Source organism: Pyrus communis, chromosome 10, assembly GCF_963583255.1.
Source record: "Pyrus communis chromosome 10, drPyrComm1.1, whole genome shotgun sequence".
In the NCBI taxonomy this organism is placed as follows: Eukaryota; Viridiplantae; Streptophyta; class Magnoliopsida; order Rosales; family Rosaceae; genus Pyrus; species Pyrus communis.
In genome coordinates this window covers 16724356-16748644 of record NC_084812.1, presented here as the reverse complement: position 1 = coordinate 16748644, position 24289 = coordinate 16724356, and the positions used below count along the sequence as shown (strand labels likewise).

The 24289-nt window shown below is 37.9% G+C and overlaps 1 long non-coding RNA gene across 1 annotated transcript; it reads right to left on the bottom strand.

Moving 5' to 3' along the window:
* Positions 1 to 17268: 17268 nt before the first annotated feature.
* LOC137748661 (uncharacterized) lies at positions 17269 to 22229 on the bottom strand. The gene is made up of 3 exons (XR_011070103.1): positions 22037 to 22229; positions 21662 to 21946; positions 17269 to 21018 (listed from the first exon to the last, which is right to left on the bottom strand). It is a non-coding gene; the product is annotated as an uncharacterized lncRNA (long non-coding RNA).
* Between the last annotated feature and the right edge of the window lie 2060 nt (positions 22230 to 24289).

Here is a 24289-nt window from a genome sequence, read left to right as displayed (position 1 = left end):
CCTTTTTGTGATTACATGTGAATTAGTAAATGACAACTACAACTAAGCATAAACCAAAGAGCATATCAAACTTCCATCTATGTTTGTAACTTTCTTTAACAGTCATGCAATTAAAAACCAAATCCTCATCATTGTGTTGGAAGGTATCCTAAGACATAACACACAAAAACAAAAACGACTCTTTTTGGGTTTTTCAAACATTCTTTTTTCAATTTTTTTTCAAATTTTCTGATTTTGTGTTTGAGACACATAAAAACACTTCAAAACACATTAAAAACACTTAAAAACAGTGAGTAAAAACATTAAAAGTGATAGGTGATTAAATCCCATGAAAATCATGCAAAAACAGCTTGTTTACCCCCCCCACTTAAACCAAACATTGTCCTTAATGTTTCAAACAAAGACTCACACACAAACAATGAAACAACACAACTAACAAACATGACAATCATGGCAAAGTGAAAGCAATAAAGAGTAGGGTTTAGGAATGCAAATCTGATTGTCGTGCCGGAGATTCCTAGGACTTCTTTATTTGAATGCATGGGTTGTCTCCTAAGAAGCACTTGCTTTAACGTCTTCCAGCCGGACGATACCTCCTTTTAAGCTCCCCTAGTTCCCATGGCATGGAATTGATCTTTGAATGGGAGGTCATACTTGAGATATTCCGATGATGGTTTAAATTCTAGAGTGGGTGCCTGCATCATTAACAACATATTAGTATAAAACAAAATTGAAATTCGGGGAGGTGGCTTACCTGCATGCTCTGACATGAACTCAAGAATAAACACCCCTTCGAAAGTTATAGGACTAGAAAATGCAGCCAGATTTGGTGTTTTGAGAGTTATGACTTGTCTCGTGTCATAAAATCCAACTTCTTTGGGAATTATTGTCTCAAATATATCCTCTTTAATGAATTCTAGACAATCCCCAGCCACATCTTGCTCTTGATTCTTTGGGAAGGTTTCGAAGATGCTTTTCTCACCCTCTTTTTCCTTAGATTGCATGATCCTGCAAGGTATAGGGACATTTAGTGGAATGGGGTCAAGACGAATTGAATTTGGGCTTACCTTTGTTGTAGTGGACGACATAGAGGGCATATGTGGCTGTGGCAATGGTGGTTCTTCCCTTGCCGTGGCCTTGTTATCCTCCTCTTCATCGAGCAGCTGTTCATCCATCTTTTGGCTTGGTTTGGACATCTTGGGTTCATCTCCAACCTCCATGCCACTTTCCAAGGTGATAGCTTCAGCAATTTCAACAATTGAGTCGGATAGTTCACTTTGTTCTTGCATTTGCCCCATGAATTCCATGATCCCTCCCATTTAATTCTTCAATTCATTCATCACTTGGGCTTGATTTTGTAATTCCTGCGTCAAAGCAGTTAGTACATCAAGAATTTGAGCACAATCTATTGACGAACCTGAATTCAGTTGGAATTGTTGCGGGGTAGACTGTGGTGGCTGCATAGGCGTTGTATAGAACTCCTCATATGGTTGCCAATATTCTCCTTGTTAAGCCTCCATGGCTTGATTTTGTGAGCTCTGCGCCAAAGAAATTAATTCATCAAGAATTTGATCATAATCTATTGCTGAACTTGAGTTTGGTTAGGCATATTGTATATGAGGTTGTGGTGGCTACATAGGCGTTGAATAAAACTCCTTATATGGCTGCCAATATCCTTTGTGTTGAACTTGTTGAGATTCCCACCACATAGAGTTTAAATGATCAATCCAATCTCTTTGTGGACATTGATTTGCTTGATATTCTTGCCTATAAGAAGCACCAAATGTAAGGACACTTTGCATTGTGGACCCTTCGGCATACTGTGACAACTGAGAAGTAAGATTAGTTATTTGAGCTTGAAGATTAGCAATTGCCATGTCTTGCTTCTCTAGTACCTGGAATCAAAGAAATATAACTGAATCAAATATCAAAAGAAAAATAAACAAACAAACAGAGGGATTAGCAATTTTACTAATCCCCGGCAACGGCGCCAAAATTTGATGTGAAATATTCTTACACTCAAATTAAAACCCTATGATTGTAGTATATGAAAGTATGGATCGTTTTAGGCCGGGGATTAGAAGGGATACTAATCTACTCTAAATTGACTTAAAAACACAAAACAAAACTTAAAAACACTTAACTAGACTTATATGACTCAAAACAAACTAAAAAGACTCAAAACACACAAACTAAGGTAAAAACGAACAGATTTAAATACTTCAATAACTTTGGACGAAATTAGGGAAACATATGGGTGATAAGCTAGCTAGTGGGTCCTTCTTCACACATGACACACTTGCATACAAATTGATTTCCAGTTGCTTTTCCAATAAACAAAGAACCTCAACACCCCAGATTAACCGTGAACAACACTAATTAACCCTCAGATTTTCCTTAAGGCATTCAATTGGATGGAATACGCATCGGCAACCAAATTATTCTTCAATAATTCCCTACATGAACAGCATAATAGAGATACAATCAAAGATCATTAAGCTTTGTGAAAATCATAAGCGTTGACAAGGCATTCATAACTATGAACAGCATGATACTCCTGCCAGGAATTTACTTAACACGATTGTGACTAGCAACCTCCACTACTTATGAATATAAGTTCATAACTACTAGGTGAAACTCCCTTATATTCTAGCATCAAATTCATGCATGCAAACTAAGCAGGCCCTCTTAATCAACACACAAGAATAAGTTCTTAATCAAACAGTTAAGTAAATTGTATTCACGATTCATGAAATCACGGCTGAAAGTAATCAATTCATATTGCAAATATAATCATGGTTTCAAAGTCTCCTCTAGCTAAAACAAGTTTAGCTCCTCATATTCGCAAACACAAAGATAATTAAACTTAAACATTAAAAACAATGATAGAATACACCTAGAAACACTCCAAATAGCTCCTCCTTCCTTGCTTGCTTCGCACAATGGGGATTTGTGTGAATTTAGTTTCTTGAGGTGTGGTGGATGGTGTGGTGTGAAATTGTGGTAGAGGGTGGTGGTTTATGAGTGTTGCGGCATCATGTATTTATAGGGTCAAGGGAAGGCACGAAATTGGGCTGAAATGGAGAGGAATTAGGACTCCAAATCACCAAAGAACAAGGACACTTTCAATCAGATTCCAAGGAGGACAAGGAATGGTCATTGTGGCAGATTCTAGAACTTCTAGAAGGGTTACATGCGACATAAACTTAGGGCACGAAAATAGGGCTTCTAGAACCTGATATTTAGGTGATTTAATGTGAAAAGAGTCCTCTTTGCAGCTGGATATAAGGTAGGAAAAGATTAGGTTAAGATAAGATAAGATAAGGTTGGATAAGGTTTGGATAAGATAAGGTAATTTGGATAATGTTTCCTTCTTCATCGCTGATTCCTTATCCTCCAAGTCTTTGATTTAATTCTTCCAGATGTTAAGCACATTTCTAGCCTCTTTTGATCTTCAATTTCATCCATCCACGTTGCTCCAAGCATATGCAATCCATTCTGATGCGAGAATTAAACGCACACAAATTAAACCCTCTTTTTGTCAATTGTAGTATAAGTATAAGTAGGGATCGTTCTGGACCGGGGATTAGGAGGGATTGTTAATCTCTTGGAAACTGACTTAAAAACGTAAAAACAATATAAAACACTAAACTAGACTCAAAGAATGCGAAACTAAATGTTAAAACACTAAGACAAACCAAAAGACTCAAAATGCTTTAAAAACACAAACTAAATTGATTTCTAACTAAATTGAACATTAAAGTAAAAGGGGGATTGAGGTTTGACGAAAATTGAAATAACGAAACAAGTTAATAAACTAGACAAAATGTAAATATGAAAGTGATGAAATGGAATGAATGGATGCTAGCCAAGGGGTTCATCTCCACACATGTTACACTTGCATAATAAAAAGATTTCCAATTGCATTTCAATAAATTATGAAACTCATCACCCCGGGTCAATTAGGTCCGCTTAAATTAACCGTCAAGTTTTCCTTAAGTTAATGAATTGGATGGGTTAGCGCAACGCAATTCACTACATTCTCCAAAAGTCCTTTACGTGAACAGCACAATAAAGATACAATCAAAGATCATTAAGCATTATGAAAACTATAAGTGTTGACGAGGCATTCGTTACTATGATGAGCATGAAACTCGTGCCAAGAATTCATTTAACGCGATTGTTTATAAGCAACCTCCACTACTTGTGAATATAAGTTCATAACGATTAGGTGAAACTCACTTATATTCTAGCGTCATATTCATGCATGAAAATTAAGCGTGCACTCTCAATAAACATACATAAATAAGTTATCAATCAAACGGTTAAACAAATTGAATTCACAACTTATGAAACGCAATTAGAAGTAATCAAATCAAAATGCAAGCATAAACATTTATTTCGAATCACCCCCTAGCTAAAGGGGGTTTAGTTCCTCATAACTTTGAAATCAAAGAAACACCTAAACATTCCAACAACTCAAACTTGAATTGTATGAACGTTTAGGCACTCTTCTCTTCCATTCCTCATACGTACAAAACAAAGAGAATTGAATTTAAACTTTGAAATCAAAGAAACACCTAAACATTCCAACAACTCAAACTTGAATTGTATGAATGTTTAGGCCCTCTTATCTTCCTCGTTGTTGTAGCACAAGGTCTAAGGTGAGGTTTGGGGGATTATGGAAATGGTAGAGGAGTGGTGTTTGGATTATAAGGGAATGGGAGCTCACGGCACAAAGGAAGAATGGATGTGTTTGTGGTGTGTTGTGTATGAAAATGAGATGTGTTTTTGTGTATGAATGCATGGGTTTTTATAGGGGGAATGGGAGAATATGTGGATGATTGTTTAAGAGTGAATGTGGCTGTTATGATTGAGAGTGCATGTGGATGAAATAATGATGGAAAAATAGCTAGGTTGTTGGTGGAAAGGCAAGGGAATACACGGCAAGGTGTGTGGAATTGCATGTGAATGCTGTTTTGGTGCTGAAAATGCATGTGAGTGCATGTTTTGGTGCTGGAAATGCAAAAGGGAGCTGGAAAGGCAATGGGAGTGCACGGCATTGAGTTATTGTTGGTGTGTGAATGCATGTGTTGAATGATTAAAGTGCATGTCGGTGAATATGTGGCTGAAATGATGAAGTAGGAAGGTGGAAATGCATGTGAAATGCTGGAAAGGGATTGGGAATGCACGGCATTGAGTTGTTGTTGGTGTGTGAATGCATGTGTTGAATTGGTGGTGCAATGATGAAAGAGTAAGTGCATGTGTGTGTGAATAGTGGTAGCTAGGGTGAATTATGATGAATGCATGTGGAATAAAGATGGAGAAGGTGGTGTAATGATGAAGTGGAATGGCTGAAAATGCAAGGGGGAGTGCAAGGCACGGCAATGGGTGTTTCTTGATGGTTTTGGGGTTGTGATGCATGTGAATGCATGTGGCTAAGGGTTGTTGATTGGGCTAGAGGTTTTGCATGGCTCAAAGGATTGTTTGATTGGGCTAGGCCCTTTGTTTTATGTCCAAAGTGCATACAAGGCTTTCAAATTCGTCCAACACTTTGGCTCCAAGCATATGCTATCCATTCCAAGCCCAATTTTGCTCCAAAATGCATCTTTTTGCTTCCTTAGCCATATGAACCTAAAAACACACGAAAATGGCTTAAACTACTAAAACAACTATGAATTAACAACATAGATGCACGAAAACAAGCTAAGTAAGTCGCCTAAATATGCTCCTATCACATTCCAAGCCCAAAACTGCTCCAATAGCACCAAATCGCACTTTCTTGCCAACTTTGTCATTTAAACCTGCAAACACACGAAAATAGCTTAAAACACTATATGAATAGAAACTAACTTACTAAATGCAAAGAAACAAGCTGACAAAGTCGCATAAATATGCTCGTATCAGGGCACGGCTGGGAATTAAAATGGGAAAGGTTTAAGACTCCAAATCCTCAAAGAATAGGGTAATAAATCAGAATCCTAAGAGAAAAGGGAAGAAAATCTGTGGCAAGCAAGAAAGAAAGGGAAGATGACTACCTTGCACGGCAGGGAAATGTGATGTGATAAAAGATAGCACTCAAATTAAACCCTCTTTTTGACAATTGTAGTATAGATATAAGTAGGGATCGTTCTAGGCCGGGGATTAGGAGGGATTGCTAATCTAATGAAAATTGACTCAAAGATGTAAAACTATGCTTCAAAACACTTAAACAAACTCAAAAGACTCTTAACTAAACTTGTATGACTCAAAACAAACTTCAAAGACTCAAAACAACTCAAAACAATCAAGAAGACTCAATTTAGACTCTAGGACTCAATTTGGACGAAAATACAATTGGTTTTGACTCAAAAGACTCAAAAACACACTTTTGGACAAATTTGAAACAAGTAAGTAAAGGGGATTTGATTTTGGACGAATTTAAAAGAAAAACAAGTAAATTAAAGACTTAAAACAGATTTTGACGAATTTGGGAAAAATCAATGGATGATTAAATAGCCAAGGGATACTTCTCCACGCATGATACATTCAAACATAAATTGATTTCCAGTTGCTTTTCCGATAAATCATGAACCTCAACACCCCATATTAACCGTGACATCACTAATTAACCCTCAGATTTCCCTTAAGTTATTGGACTGGATGACATCATACGACAACCCAAAGCATTCTTCAAAAGTCCCCTACATGACATCATACTAGAGATACAATCAAAGATCATTACGTTCAATGGAAATCATAAGTATTGACAAAGCACTTGTAACTATGACATCATGATACTCATGCTAGGAATTTACTTAACATGATTGTGAAAACAACCTTAACTACTTGTGAATATAAGTTTGTGACGATTATGTGAAACTCCCTTATATTCTAGCACCAAATTCAAGCATGCAAATTAAGTAGGCCTCCCTAATCAACATACAAGAATAAGTTATCCATCAAACGGTTAAGTAAATTGCATTCACAATTTATGAAATCACAACTGGAATTAATCAACTCATATTATAAACGTAATCATGGTTTCAAAGCATCCCAAGGCTAAAACGAGTTTAGCCTCTCATGTTCATAACAAAACAAAGGAAAATAGAATTAAACATTGAAAACAAAAGATAGATTACACCTAAAAACGTTCTAACACTCCAATTTGAATGCACTAACGTCCAAGGCTTCGTCTTTCTTCTCTTCTTCCTTGCTAAGTCACGGCACAAGAGCCTAGGGTGGTTTTGTGGATGATTTTCTGGGTTGTGAATGGATTTAGGAGGGTAAGGTGGTGCGGCAAAGGTTAAGGATGGTGTATGGAGGCTTGGGTGAAGATATGGAAGTAGGAGAATGGTGGAAGGTTTGATGGAAGGCTGCGACAAGGTTGTGTTTCTGTGTGAATGAAGGCAGGTTGTATGGAAGGGTAATTAGGGTTCAATAAGGGTGCGGCATTGGGTATTTATATGGAAGAAAGAATCCTAAGGTATAGTTTAGGAAAGGATTTAACTCCAAATCCTTAAAGAAAAGGAAACATTAAGTCAGAAAATCAAGGGAAAGGGAATGATAATTTGCGGCAAAGGATTGCAAGAAAGGGAATGTGCTTTATTTCTGAAATTAGGCAAAGATTTTGGAATAGAAAAGGTATGTAAGTTGTGGCTGAGTTTGAGATGAAAAGGGAATGTGTTTTAATGATTTAGAATAAGAAACAAGGCCCTCCCTTGCACGGCAAGGAAGGGAAACACTAAGGGAGGCCATGGCATGGAATTTAGGTTGCAAGGGAACTTATTTAGTGTCCTAAAATACATAAGGTGCCTTCAAACTTGCTGGAATTTAAGGACGTTTAGGATTAGGAAAGGTTAAACCAAAATAGGAAACCTTGGCTTAACTTTCCTACTTCAAGTAGGAAACCTTATTTGACTAGGATTCCTCATTTGATTAGGAATCCTCTTGTGATTAGGAATCCTCTTGTGATTAGGAATCCTAACTCCTTTAGGTCTTCAATTTCGTCCATTCCTTTTGCTCTAAGCATATGCTATCCATTCCAAGCCCAATTTTGCTCCAAAATGCACCTTTTTGCTTCCTTAGCCATATGAACCTAAAAACACACGAAAATGGCTTAAACTACTAAAATAACTACGAACTAACAACATAAATGCACGAAAACAAGTTAACCAAGTCGCCTAAATATGCTCCTATCAAAAGGGAAAGAAGGGAAAGGTGCGGCATCCCTCTTTGACTGGGATTATGGCTTCTAGAACTTATATTCAAGTGTCCTAAATTAATTAGGAACCCCCCCCCCCCAACAGCTGGAATTTAAGTAGGAAAAGGTTAGGATTGACTAAGTCAAAATAAGGATGTTTGACTCATGTTTCCTTCTTTGTAGTTGATTCCTTTTCTTCCAAGACTTGAATTAATTTCTTCCATTTCTTTAGCTGATTCCTAGCCTCCTTTGAACTTCAATTCCGTCCATCCACCTTGCTCCATGCATGTGCTACCTATTCCAAGCCCAAAAGTGCTCTAAAATGCTCCAAAATGCACTATTTTGCCTCTTCAGCCCTTTGGACCTGCAAACACATGAAAATAGCTTAAAATATTAAAATAACCATGAACTAACAAAATAAATGTAAGGAAATAAGCTAACTAAGTCACATAAATATGCTTCTATCACTCAGTTGAAGTAGCCATAAGTTTGGCAATCTTGGTTCTGAAGAGCGAGGAATCAACGCTAAGATGGCCAATCGCAGAAACAAGCTTCAATAAGTCCTCCTCAAGCAAAGAAAGGTCCTCCAATGGGCACTTGAAAATCCTTTTCTCAATATGGTTCTTAAGATCCATGGCTGTGCGAAGCTTGATACGATGGATAAACTGCTCCATGCCACTAAGGCTTGGCCCCCTCAAAACGATGTTAGAGCTAACCAACAAAGGTGTTGGACGCATGACAGGCTCTTGCACACCTCCACCTACACGCAGCAAACTTGGGCAACTTGGCGGATTTGGAATGAGCTCTGCACTAGGCCGATCTCCAATCTTCTCGTTCGTAGGAAGATCGCCTCCAAATAACATCTCCATATAGGAATGAACGCCTATGTTCGCCGAGTCAAACTAAGGAGGCTTAAACACCTTCTTCTACTTGTGACGGAAATTGACGTTGTTGTCATCCAAAGCATCTTCGCACGGTCGCTTGTTCAAAACTTGTTGACGTTGCCGCATAACAAGCTCATCTTCGTGCGGATCAACTTTGTTACACCTCCTTTTCAAAAGCATCCAGATGTTGAGAAGACGAGCATAGACGTTGATGAGCTAAAGTTCCCACAATCAAGAGATGCTAGCTTCACAGGAACCACAGAACAACCTTTTTTTGGCATATCCTTGTGTGAATGAGAAGAATTGATACCACTTACCATCCCCAAGTTCCCACGGTACACCTTTGACCACCAACCTACGTAGGCACAGGTCACTGGATTGCTTTTAAACTCGCATTTGGACGACAGAGTAATAGAAGCATTTGTGCATGCACAGGTACACGACTCTCAATGCATATACACGGTTTGCAAGGATTCCAACTGTGTATTTCCCTTCATCTTGCCTGGCACGTGCTAGACAAAATCAAATTGCTTACTGAAACGGTGAGGGTTGTATGGTTGAATGATGCATTGATCTCCTTGCCATGAAGAAACATACCTAGAATGAAGACTTGTAAGATAAGACAAGTTGGAGGAATGAAGGTGCGAGTCATCTACAAGACCTCACCGCGCTGAGCCAACTCTGGCTAAGTGGTTAATCCTTAAGCCATTACAACTTCTAAACAGCGCTTGCGCCTGCGAATCATCAAGACTCTTCACGGCAAGCACATCAGAATACCTCATCATCAAAGGCCCTAGCTTGACTCGAGTTAGTGAAGAAGGCCTTGGCTTATCTAAAACCGACGAAGAAAAATGAGTGCTGAAGTACTCACCCAACCAACCGTACACATAGTGGTAGGGAAGTACCGCAAAACGATCTTCGGTGATTGCCGAGTTTGAAACAACGCTCAAGTCATTGTAAATATTGGCTAAGACTAGAATAGCAAGACTAAAGGATTCACCTACAACCATCTTGCTAGCAACTTTGAAAACTCTAGGATGGATAATGTTGACGTCGTTTTTGGTGAAAACAAACTTACAAAGCCAACAAGCTAAGAGAGCGGCTAGGTAAGATTCTTCCAAGTGCTCTAGCGCTATGCCAAGATCCTCAAATGCTCTCAATTCAGTAGGAATATGGTGCCCAACTGGACTAATAACACCTGAAGGATCCAAGTCTCCCTTCGGCATGGCTATCTTATTGCGACCACTTTTCTTCAAAGGCTTCTTGTACTTCATGGCATCCCAATACCAAAATCGGATCCATGAAGAAATATTTATTCTTGGCTTACCCTGAGCCTCCTGGGAAAGCTTGTGATATGCCCAAAACAAATAGCGGTAACTCGCAGGCAATCCTTGGCTGTTGCGATGAGAAAACTCCTGCACGCTAGGAACAACCTCGTCGTAAAATTTACCCTGGATCGACAAGCCTTCTATCTTGTGGAGGTCCCAAAGAAAAATTGACATCTCCCTTTGAGCTGTGTGAAGAGTGTTGATCACTGAACACCAATGCTCGAAGAACGCACGAAGGATGGAAAGATGGTGATCGTAGCTAAACAAAGATGCGTACACAGCGTGATAAAGGCCCACGTTGGTAAGCACATCTTTGGATCGGCTCAAGATATCTTCAAGTCACTCCTAGTAAAACTCAACATAGGTAGCTTCCCTAGTAGTTGACAAGGCACTACTAGTCACAGCTCCAATGAAGCCGGTGAATTATAACCAATATAATGCGAAGGGGGTTCAAAACGAGAACCTTCGACGTACATGCCTTCTTCTTCATAGTAGATTGACCAAAGTCCATCACCTCCTAAGACTCTTCAAAAGACCATGACTTAATGTGCATTGAGTTGTCTTTTATAGGAAGAATAAGTGACTTAGGTCCAGTCAATGGAGCACAAAGCATCAACGTCGTGTCCCTATCTTGTGAATCACCTTCCTTCGCGAGAATAGTGATGGTATTGTTCTTGAAAAACTTGAAAAATACCATGGTTGCAACAAAACAAGCAAGGCAACATAAGCAAGAGTAGGGCACGGCAAGAAAAGAAAAGAATTTCTTTTTTTTTTTTTTTTTTTTGCTTCGCCAAAACTAATGGCATAGAGACTAACCTCGTGGGTGTCAAAGGATGATGTTCGCAGCGATGAAAGAAATCAACCACAAAGCTTGATTGAGCACAACAAAGTGGGTAGCTCCAAGCAGCGACAAAGGGTAGGCCAACGTCACCATCGAGGAAAGTTGTGACCAAAAGGCACTACACAATGTAAAAATGCTACAATCTTTTGCATAACTCCACACGGTAAAAGTGACGCATTGCAAAAAGCTCCAAGTAGCAACTGCAGGGCGTGGCAGCGGCAACAACGGCAAGAGGCACGATTACGTCAGCACCGAGGAAAGTTGTGACCAAAAGGCATTACACAGCGTAAAAACGCTGCAGTCTTTTACAATACCCCACATGGTAAAAGTGTCGCATGACAACAAGCTCCAAGCAGCAACAACAGGCATGGCAAGCACAGCAGCAAAGAAAACCCACGACTCTAAGCAGTTACAAAGTGCACAGCAAGAGGAGTTGTGTTGTGAAAAAAATATACACCCAATTGTCCTATAAATATGGGTCAATTGCTTCCTAATGCTATGAGGGAAATACATACCTAAATAGAAAAAGGAAAGTCAAAACAAGGAAGCATATTCCCACCAAAAGAAGGAAAGCAAATTCCAAGCAAAGAAAAAAAAAAGGCAAGTTTTAGCCAATTTGCACAGGCAGGACATTTTTGGAAATAATTTAACTTTCTGGAAGAGCTTTGCCAATTTGGAGAAGGAATCTAAGTTGCTGAGGTTCATTGTATCCAAATTTCATAATTTTCCCTAAAGCCAAACATTCCAGTTTTCAAAATCATTCCCACAAAAGTTGCTTTCTCGTTAGGATTGTGCAGCTGTAGGAAAATCCAAAGTTGAAGGCCTTCCCCATTTTTTCTAGTCGCATGGAATATATGCCTGGAAAGATAAGGGATAAAGCTACATTTCCCATATTTTTACAGAATTATCCAGAAGAGAAATTAACCTCAAATTGGGCGTGCAAATCAGATGACATGTTTCCCAAAAAAAAAAAAAAAAAAAAGGGAGAAATACCTCTTTGTCGTGGGGAATCAAAAGGGGTAAGAAAAATACTCCTCCTAAGAAATAAAAAAAGGGAAAGAAAAATCCTTTCTTGCTATGGAAATCAAAATAAGAAACAAAAGAAATAAAAAATAAAAATCATTCCCTCCCTTGCCGTGGGAAATCACAAGAGGAAGCAAAAAGTACTCCTCCTTGCCGTGGGAAATTCAAAACAAGAAACAAAATCCCCTTCCTTGCCGTGCGGAAAGAAAAGAGGAAACAAAATTTTTCCCCTTGTCGTGGGGATCAAAAGGGAAAGGAAGAAAAAAAATTCCTCCTTGCCACAGGGAATAAAAGAAAAAGGGGAAAGTGAAAAACGCACATCCTACTCACCCAAGGAAAAGCATTACATATTTCCAAAACCTTGAAGTAGCTTTCCAACACTTTGAAGGAAGTCACCATCGTTACCAAAATTGAAGGGGATTCCTATAGAAGGAAGGGAAACATTTTTTCCTACAACCACAGAGAAAAAAAAAAATTCAAAATACACCACATGTATTTTGTCACAATTGTAGAAAATCAATACGCACAAGAAGTATGTGCCGATTTATCCATTTTCAAAATTTTCTGTCAAGATCAAGCCTCTATGGTTCTTGAAGAAACAATGTCATTTCTTTCAAAATTAAGCCTCTGTGGCCGTTGAAAAAAAATTTCATGTCTTTCAAGATCAAGCCTCTATGGACCTTGAAGGAAAAAATTTAATTTAATTCAAGATCAAACCTCTACGGCCCTTGAAGAAAAAGTTTAATTTCATTGAAGATCAAGCCTTTACGGCCCTTGAAGAAAAAGTTTAATTTCATTGAAGATCAAGCCTTTACGGCCCTTGAAGAAAATTTTTGTTTAATTCAAGACCAAGCCTCAATGGCCCTTGAAGAAATGTTTCATTCAAGAAATACGCCTTAACAGCCCTGGATGAAATTCATCATGTAAATTCAAGAAATACGCCTATATGGCCCTTGAAGGAGCAAGCTAATTCAAGATCAAGTCTCAATGACCCTTGAGTTAGAATATTCACATGGAAGGACTTCAAAACACGTTTCCTACATGTGACAAGCATATGCTTACAAGGCGCCTTGAAGTGGGAGCATTTGTAGACATCTAAATTTCATTGCATACAAGTGATGCATTGCAAAGCTCCATGTGGCATATGACTCATCACAAATTGACATGTGGCACAAGTCAAGCAAAGGAAGTATAAAACTTCCCCAAAATTTAGCAATAAGGGAGAATTCCACTTAAATTTGGCTAGGGAATCCAAATTGATCCTAAAACTGGAAAGAAAGCTAAAACATCTTCATAAAACAAGTAAGAATTGAAGATTGCTCACAAAATAGGTAACAAGATCCTTAAATTCGACCAAGGGAATAAAGTGGCTGAAATTAAGACACAAAACATGCCTAAAATTATCCCAAAGGCAAGCCTTGAGAAGCATATAAATACAAGGTCCTCCAATAAGCATAAGGGTCGAAAAAATCTCTACACAGAAGAACCTCTGCCAAACCAATGAAGACTAATACTCTACCAAAGCTCTATTTAAAGAACATTCAACCAAAGCCGAAGCTTTCTCTTGACCAAAGCCGAAGCACTTCCTTGAAGAATCAACAAGCGTTCGTGCCGATTATTTCAAGACTTTGTTGCAAGCTTATAAACTTGTAGCAACGTTCGTTTCAAGATCAAGTCGTCAAGACCCTTGAAGCAATGAAATCCCGAATCAAACACTACCCTTTGCCGCACCCATGAGGTGGAGAACATCCATGCGTTGTTTTCAAGCTCAAAACTTGAAGCAATTGTTCAAATATTCTTCCGAGATCAAGTCATTGCGACCCTTGGATCAACAATCACACATCTACATCAAATTTGAAGAATGAATCAGAGGAAAATTGTAAATAGAGATTGTAACCTACAAATTCAAATCAATACAAATCTACTTTGTACACGTGTTCTCGTTTCATTTGATACAGAATTTTCGTGTTTACAGAGATTAAGCAGACGGAGCCATTGCAGAAGTTTAGCCTGCCAAATTTCATCTTGCTCAAAGGAGATGAAGATCCTGATATGCACCTGATGCACTACCAAAGCGCAATGACCCTTTACGGTAACAATGATGCTCTTATGTGTAAGATCTTTACCATGACGCTCCAAGGCGAGGCCCAACATTGGTTCTACACCCTGTTGCCACGTTCAATCCGGAATGTCAGCGAACTTTCCTTGGTTTACTAAGGAATATTTGTCCTACCACTTGATGAAGAAGAAGTTTGACCACCTTTTCAACATGAAGAAGGAATCGAAGGAGTCGCTTCGCACGTACGTCAAAAGGTTCAAAGTGGAAAAGGCTAAAATTGTCGGATACGATCATAGCACTGTAAGCTTAGCCTTTCAGAAAAGGCTCCCAGCAGATCACCAACTTTTTGGAGAGCTGATTATGGACCACAACTTGACCCTGGCATATTCTTATACTTTGGTAGAAAAACACTCTATCTAGGATGAGGCTAAGCCCTTCCAGAAGGTAGACGATAAATCGCTCAATGACAAAACAAGCTTAGAAACAGACGCAGGGACCAATTGACTAAAGTGGGAAGAAAGTGCAATTTGGAGCATTTTGAAGCAATTTTGGGCTTAGAATAGAAAACACATGTTTGGAGCAAGGTGGATGGACGAAATTGAAGTTCAAGAAAGGCTCGGAATATGCTAAAGAGATGGAAGAAATTAATTCAAGACTTAAAAGACAAGGAATCAGCTACAAAGAAGGAAACATAGGTCAAACTTCCTTATTTTGACTTAGTCAATCCTAATCTTTTCCAACTTATGTTCCAGCTGCCAAAGGGATTCCTAAATATATTGGGACACTTAAATATATGTTCTAGAAGCCTAAATCCCATTCCTAAACTCAATGTCGCACCACCTTTCCTTCCCTTTCTTCTCCTTCCTTCCTTGCCGTGCAAGGAAGTCCTTTTCCTTTTCCCAATTCCTTGCCGCACCCTTCTTCCCTTTTCTCTCTTGGATTCTGCCTTTAATTACCCTTTTTCCTTGAGGATTTGGGGTCCAAATCTTTCCCAAAACATTTAATTAAAGCCATGATCCTTTCCCTAAAATATATAAAATTTGCCGCATAAAATATAATGAGACATTCATTCATCAATCATCTATCTTTCACATACAATTCCGCAACCCCTCATCATTCAGCCATTCACCCCTTACACACATACATATGCACCATACATTCATCCATCCCACACCAGATTTTGTACCACCTATCCATAATACACCACAATCACCTTGTGCCACAACTTTTCAAGGAGAAAGGAGAGAAGACCCCTTGGAGCCATGCTTGCCATTCAAGATTGGATTGTCGGAGCATTTTTAGGTGTAATCAATCTTTTGTTTTCAATGTTTAATTTAAGTTTTCTTTGTTTAATTCCAAACATGAGGAGCTAAACTCGTTTTGGCTAGAGGAGACTTCGAAACCATGATTGTATTTGCAATATGAATTGATTACTTTTAGTTGTGATTTCATAAATTGTGAATGCAATTTGCTTAACTGTTTGATTCAGAACTTATTCTTGTATGTTGATTGAGGGTGCACACTTAGTTTTCATTCATGAATTTGATGCTAGAATATAAGGGAGTTTCACATAATCATTATGAACTTATATTCATAGGTAGTGGAGGTTGCTAGTCACAATCGTGTTAAGTAAATTCTTGGCAGGAGTATTCATGCATGAATTTGATGCTAGAATATAAGGGAGTTTCACATAATCGTTATGAACTTATATTCATAAGTAGTAGAGGTTGCTAGTCACAATCGTGTTAAGTAAATTCTTGGCAGGAGTATCATACTGTTCATAGTTACGAATGCCTTGTCACTGCTTATGATTTTCACAAAGCTTAATGATCTTTGATTGTATCTCTATTATGTTGTTCATGTAGGGAACTATTGAAGAATAATTTGGTTGTCGATGCGTATTCCATCCAATTCAATGACTTAAGGAAAATCTGAGGGTTAATTAGTGTTGTTCACGGTTAATCTGGGGCGTTGAGGTTCATGGTTTATTGGAAAAGCAACTGGAAATCAATTTGTATGCAAGTGTGTCAAGTGTGGAGAAGGACACTCTAGCTAGCTTATCACCCATCCATTCACCCAATTTCGTATCCCGTTACTTAGTTTCTGCAATTTGTTTGTTTAAGTTTTAAATTCGTCAAAAGCCCAATCCCCTTTACTTTGTTGTGTCAAATTAGTTAGAATCTGTCCAAATTTGTGTTTTTGAGTGTTTTGAGTCAAAATCAATTCAATTTTCGTCCAAAGTAAATCCTAGTGTCTGTTTTGAGTCTTTTTTATTATTTTGTGTTGTTTTAAGTCTTTTTAGTTTGTTTTGAGTCATGTAAGTCTAGTTAAGAGTCTTAAAGTCTAGTTTTCTGTTTTTAAGTTTAGTTTTGTGTTTTTAAGTGAATTTAGAGTAGATTAGCAATCCTTCCTAATCCCCGGCCTAGAACGATCCCTACTTACATATGTACTACAATTTGTCAACAAGAGGGTTTAATTTGAGTGCTATTATATATCACATCAGACACATATGCATACAAATCCATTTCCAGTTATTATTCCTATAAACCATGAATGACAATGCCCCAAATTAATTGTGAACGGCACTAATTAACTCTCAGATTTTCCTAATTTCTTTGAATTGGACTCAGCGACGCAATCAAATTATTCTTATCAAGTTCCCTATATGAACTGCATAATAGAGATACATATCAAAGATCATTAAGTTTTATGAAAATCATAAGCATTGACAAAACATTCGTAACTATGAACTGCATGATACTCCTACCATGGATTTACTTAACACAATCATGACTAGTGACTTCCACTGCTTATAAATATAAGTTCATAACTATTAGGTGAAATTCTCTTATATTTTAGCATCAAATTCATGCATGCAAACTAAGTATGCATCTTTAATCAACATACAAGAATAAGTTATCAATCAAACAGATAAGTAAATCGCATTCATGTTTTACGAAACAATAACTAGTGGAAATTAATTCCTATCACATATATGTTCATGGCTTTGAATTCACCTCTAACTAAAAAGAAATTAGTTCCATGTGTTTGCAATTAAACAAAACCAATCTAATTTAAACATTAAACTAAATCTAAGGATAGAAAGAACCCAGAAACGCTCCAGCACTCCAATGGTCTTAGATAGCAGGTCACGGCACAAAGCTCTTCTTTTCCTTCCTTCCTTGCAAAGCTGTGGCACAAAGTTAATTTTTTGATTTTTCTCTCTAAGCTCTCTCTGATTTTTGCGGCATAAATGTGTATCTACAGGGCTAGGGTTCATGGTACCAATCCTTGGAGAACAAGGATAGGGCACTGCATAGTTGTAAGGGGAAAAGGTTAGGGTGGTGCAGCACCAATTTAGGGCTTCTAAAAAGGGGTATTGTGACAAGTTTTTAGAAAGACAAGGGATAGGCTATGCGTCACTAATCTAGGGCAGAGGATAGGGCCTCAAGAACCAGATATTTAGGTGATTTAATGTTAAATTGATTCCCCTTTGCAGCTCGAATTAAGGTAGGAAAAGATTATGATAGGATAAGATAAGGTAAGGTTGGATAAGGTTAGGATAATGTTCCTTCCTTTTAGCTGATTCCTTATCTTCAATGTCTTGAATTATGTATACCAGATTTGTAGCACATTTTTAGCCTCTTTTGATCCTCCAAAATGTTCATCCACCTTGCTCCATGCATGTGCTATCCATTCCAAGCCCAAAACTGCTCTAAAATGCTCCAAATGGCCTTTTCTTGCCAACTTTGCCATTTGAACCTACAAACACACGAAAATGGCTTAAAACACTCTAATAAGTAGAAACTAACTGAGTAAATGCAAGGAAATAGGCTAACAAAGTCGCATAAATATGCTCCTATCAAATTCCCCCACACTTAGCTTTTGCTAGTCCCCGAGCAAAACAAAGAAAACAAAACACAACCTAAACCTTCTAACAATTGCCTCAGGGATTTCCAATGAAACATGACACGTTAAAAATCACTACTCACATAGATTTTAGCTATCCCTACCCTCGACTTATACTCAACTACAATCACCACTCACTAGCTCGCATTTAATCGATTAAAACAACATTTTGAATGTAGTAACATGCCTTAGAGAATTCACTCAATTCCTCGCCGAATATACTCTCTATTTTCACACAGATTTTTTGACTACACTCCCTACACTATGTATATGTGAGAAGATTGATGTAAACATGTAGACTAGCACTCACATATGTTGTAACAAAGAAAGCATTTTCTGGAATTATTAATACAACACGTACATGATCTCATGAACAGAATGCCACTACTTAGACGTGAGAACCAGGGATACCATATGCTTGTAACAATTTTAAACTCCACATATTGAAACACATAACAATCAAGATAGAAGTCTAAGGGTTGTAACAAGGCTAAGGCATTGGCTAACAAAGAAAGGTAAGGATAAACAAAACTTCTTAAAGTGATAGTAAGCAAAGTAATGAAATAAACACTTAAAATTCACTTTTGAATGCAGAAATAAACTTTAAACACCTATGGAAGATTCACACAACACTTAAGGCCGGATTCAAACTTTTGGACCCTTTCTTCAACAACCAATACTTGTGAGTTCAATCTCACTTATTTCTCAACTCTTTTTCTTTTGTTTCTCAACTTTTTCTTCTTCTTTTCTTTCTTTTTTTTCTTTTCACGTTTTTTTTTTCTTATTTTTTTCTTTCTTCTTTCGTGCCCTTTCTCTTTGGCACACACTTGTTTTTCTACATAATGTTGATCAAAAGGAATTCCCACTAAGTCATGCTCCACTATTCTTTAAGATCAAAGGTATGGATAGTCCTATTAAAACACTTCAAAACACAATAAAAACACTAAAAAATAGTGAGTAACAACTTTTAGAAGTGATAGGTGATAAAATTCAAAAATAAGTCATGGAAAACATCTATTTAACCCCCCCTCCCCACACACACACTTAAATCAAACATTGTCCTCAATGTTTCAAAAGTAGACTCACACGCAAACAATCAAACAACACAACTAGCAAACATGACAGTTATGGCAAAGTAAAAGCAATAAAGAGTAGGATTAAGAAACGCAAATCTGGTTTTGGAGCCGGAGATTCCTAGGTCTTCTTTATTTAAACGCATGAGTTTCTTCCCAAGAAGCGTTTGCTTTAACGTCTTCCAGCCGGACGATACTTCCATTCAAGCTTCACTAGGGCCAACATCATGAAGGGGTACATCCTCCACAACATGCTCCTCAAAATACTCATAGTAAGGCTTCAAAAAACGGTATCCATTCGCTTTGAGTTCATGTGTTGTCTTTAAACTTTGAATTTGGAATGCACCATAAGGAAAGACATTAGTAACAACAAAAGGACCAACCCATTTAGAACGTAACTTACCTGGAAACAATCAAAGGTGGTAGTTGAAAAGCAACATTTTCTGCCCTACAGAGAATGTCTTACTACGAATCATCTTGTCATGGAATGCCTTCGTTTTGTCCTTGTAAATATGAGCATTCTGATAAGCCTCATTCCTAATCTCCTTAAGTTCATTCAATTAAAGCTTTCTATGAATGCCAGCCGTATCTATGTCCATGTTGAATGTCTTGACTTCCCATTGCACTCTGTGCTCCAACTCAACAGGAATATGGCACGGTTTCTCATAGATGAGCCAAAATGGAGACATCCCAATTGGTGTTTTGTAGGTTGTACGATATGCCCATAATGCATCATTCAAATGCAAGTTCCAATCTTTTCGAGTTGGCCTAGCTGTCTTCTCCAAAATCTGCTTGATTTCTTTATTAGAAACCTTGGCTTGCCCACTTGTTTAAGGATGATAAGGTGTTCAAACCTTATGCATGACGTTATACTCCTTAAGCTGCGCCTCGATGGTTCGATTGCAAAAATGGGAACCCTCATCACTTATAAGTACTCTTGGCATTCCAAATCTGGCAAAAATGTTAGTTTTGACAAAATCTACAACCACTTTGGAATCATTAGTACGGGTGGCTTTTGCTTCTAGCCATTTTGATACATAATCAACCGCAAGTAAAATATAATTGAAACCATGAGATGAAGGAAAATGACCCATGAAATCGATACCCCAAACATCAAAAATTTCGACAGAATAGATTGGGGCCTGCGGCATTTGGTCTCTTAGACCTATATTCCCTGTTCTTTGAGAATGATCACAGGTTATGCAAAAAGTTCTAGCATCCTTAAATATAGTAGGCCAATAAAATCACATTCTAGAACTTTAAGTGTTGTTCTTTGAGTGCCAAAATGACCCCCACATGCATAAGAGTGACAGAAAGTTAAAATTGAATTAAACTCAGATTCATGCACACACCTACGAAGAATCTGATCAGGACAATATTTCCACAAGTATGGGTCATCCCACACATAAAAATGTGCATCCTTTTTAAGTTTGTCATGTTGGTGCTTGTTTAGGGTGCTTGAAACTTGTTTAGACACCAAATAATTCACTAAATCGGCATGCCATGGCACACTTACCTCAATGGATAGCAGCTGCTCGTCTGGGAATGCTTCTAGGATGGGTAATGGTTCTTCATCGTGTACCAAACGGCTCAAGTGGTCAACTACCATGTTTCACTTCCTTTCTTGTCCTGGATTTCGATATCAAACTCTTGGAGAAGGAGCCTCCAGCTAATAAGCCTTGGTTTGGCCTCTTTCTTCGTGGGGTAAGCATTTCAAAGCTGGATAATCAGAATAAATGATGACTTTAGTTCCAAGTAAATAAGAACAAAACTTATCTACAATAAACACAACAACAAGGAATTCTTTTTCAATGGTGGAGTAGTTCAATTAAGCGTCATTCAAGGTCCGAGATGCATAATAGATGACATGTGGCAAAACAGCCCCTAACGCATAATCTGTGTTGATCAACAAAAATATATAACAAATGAAAAATAGAGTCCATACAAATTGGGCCAAACTACAAGGCAAGACAAAATGTAATCCAGCCCAAAAGATGAGGATGGGCCTTACATACAAATCAACATCCATAAATAAATAAATAAGAAATAAAATAAGAATTTCTTCCTACGAAAGGGGGAAGAAACTGCAACACAGGGCTACAAGACAAAAGGAAAGAAAGAAAATTTGCCAATCTCTATATAGCCAAAAGATATTTGCTTCTCTGCCAAGTGAAGTTGGATTTAAAAGAGTTCAAGGTGTCCCTAACTCACAGAGAAGGAAAAACTTGCTATCAAAATTCCCAAAGTAGTTGAGAGGCTTACTCACATGGCAACCTTTACATTAAACACCCAAAGACTCATTCAAGTATGGCAGACATGAGGAGTGCGTCACTACAAAATTCAGGGGGGGGGCGATTCTCACCTTTGGAGCCATGAATCAACACTTGTCTTCAAAGTACTGCAAAATAGTTTGTTCAACAAATCGAAGAGATATTGTTGCCAGAAACTCCTACACGAAAGAATTGATGGGTTCATCGTTGTTAAAGTTTCATTCCACCCCAAATAAATAAGCAAACCCGGAACGTAACGAAAACGAAAATGGGTAACTTGCTGGATTTCTCCCACTCTTCATTTTGAGCCTTCGATCCACAAAGGAAGCACACAAGCAAAAGAACGATGCAGCAGAAAAGATGAAAGTTTTTGTGACCTGTGCAAAAAGGGGATTTGCGATTTGAGTGGGAAATGGTGGTAAATTGAAGTAATTTGAACAAAGAATCTGAGCTCCAACAAACCTTACCCATTCTCACTCTGAAATCAACAGATACCCAATTGAAATAGAAGTTTGAAATATAACGCAATCCACAGGAGCCCAAGTATTGCGGAACCGCCTTTTGCTTCTGGTGGAAGAGCATCGTGTGTTAGAAGTTAAAACCAAGGAAAAAGAGGATTTGTGAAGCCATCTCGCAAGGGGAAGAGGGATGAATAAAGCTGCACCTCACGTGGGAGCTTGCTCACGTGGAAAAGAAGAGAAGTTGTTGGACTCGGAAGCCTTCAAGCCACATAAATAAAGGAGATAGTAAAACTTGCTGTCAGATTGGAAAGAAACAAATGGGTAAAAAAAAAAAAAAAAAAAAAACCATGTTAAAGGAGTTGAAAGTTCAAAGGAAGACAAATATAAAAAGGGGGTTGGCTTTATCCTTTGTGGAAATCCGACTTTGTCTTCAAGTTTGAGCCACTTAAGGAAAAGTTTAAATGGTACATCTTGTTAAGGATACAATTAGAACTAATCAATGATGTATCTGTTTAGGATTTTACTTAGCTGTTAAGCTATGATTGTTATAGTCGGTTATTAGAATCTGTAAAGCTATTTATATTGGTTGTACACACGACTTGTCTAATTGAATAGAAATCATTTTTCCACAACAACTTCTCTCTCTAGATTTTCTCTCTCTCTCTACCTTTAGCATTTCTCTCACAGATCTATAACTTTCTACACATCTCACGTGGGCCTAGGACTCGCCCTTTATGTCTTCAAATCCAAAACTACTTAAGGAAAAGACAAAATCAAACTCCTTTTTCACAAAGCTTATTACCAAAGGTTATATATAGGTTTTAAATAAATCCAAGCGACTACTCATTTTGCCAAGTCTGAACACAAATAGGCAAATCCAAATCAAATACAGTACGAGCTACGCCGGTTGGATTCCGTTAAGGATACGTAGGTAATCTGATATCAAATTTTTGACGCAACCGTGAAATTAAGACTAATCCCTGGTTTATATAAACTAAATTCACTTCTGCTACTTTGACCAAGTAATCACAAATTCTACAAATAATACTAAAGGAAGTCTACGTTTGATCTCACGAGAACAAATCCAAATAGGAGGGTGTACTTTGAATTAATTCAAGGGCATGTGAATTAGTTCATGGACAAAAAAGAAAGCTTGTTTTAAAATAAAAAAGCTTAGCACATGGAGGTTTCCAAATGAGCAGCTCACCATCAAAAGTTGGTTCAAAGTTTAATCAAAAGCATGGAGACAAAAGCTACAAGGCAAAAGTAAAGAGAGAGTTTGAAACTCAAAAGGAAAGAAAGTTAAATTTATGCATGAAGTCTGAGATGCATGGCACCAAGACAAAGTCAAATACCAAAGTAATAGTGGGTTCATCACAAATATTCCCATTAAATTTACGAAACACAAATGGCACGAAGCCGTATCAAATCTGAAAAGGCATGAAACCGAAGAAAAATCTTAAATGGCACAAAGCTGCGTCAAAATTCAAATGGCACGAAGCCATATCAATTCCCAAAACTACACAAAACCGTGCTCCAAATTTCAAGTGGCATAAAATCATGTCAAGTCTTAAATGGCACAAAGCCGAAGAAAAGTCAAATATCAAATGGCATGAAGTTGCGACAAGATACGAATGGCACAAACCTGCTTTAAATTCAAAAGGGCATAAAGCCGCAGCAAGATTCAAATGGCACGAAGCCACATCAAACTCCAATGGTTCAAAGTCCTCGCCTGCATGAGCGAAACCTGCACAAGGCATTAAATGCTCATTGCCTACATGAGCAGAAACTGCGCAAGACATCAAACCCCAACAAATACATAAGGAACTACGAGTGACTTGATCCCTCAACGAGGGTACGTAGGCAATCTAGGGCTCTACCTAGATGCAGTCACAAAATCAAATAAACACCCAACTCCCCAAGTTACAATTTATTCATATTAGAATCAAAGGGTATTCCTTTCCCAAAAGAAGGGTTGTAATTAATAGGCAAGTAGCCTAGAATGGGTCGAATTCAATTTAATAAAACCCTCTTCGAAAAATGAAATTGTGTCGTGTGAATTATTTGTTTACATATTGTGTACAATTTTTGCTCAACATGATTTTTGGCACGCTCGATGGGACCCATTTCCCTTTCATCTCTAATTTTGAAAATAACTAATGTGCTATGTTTTTTGTTCCTTGTAACAGGAAGCATGGCGCCACAAGTTACTGTTTACTTCCACGAACTCCCTTCTACTAAATCCAAACTTGGATGTAG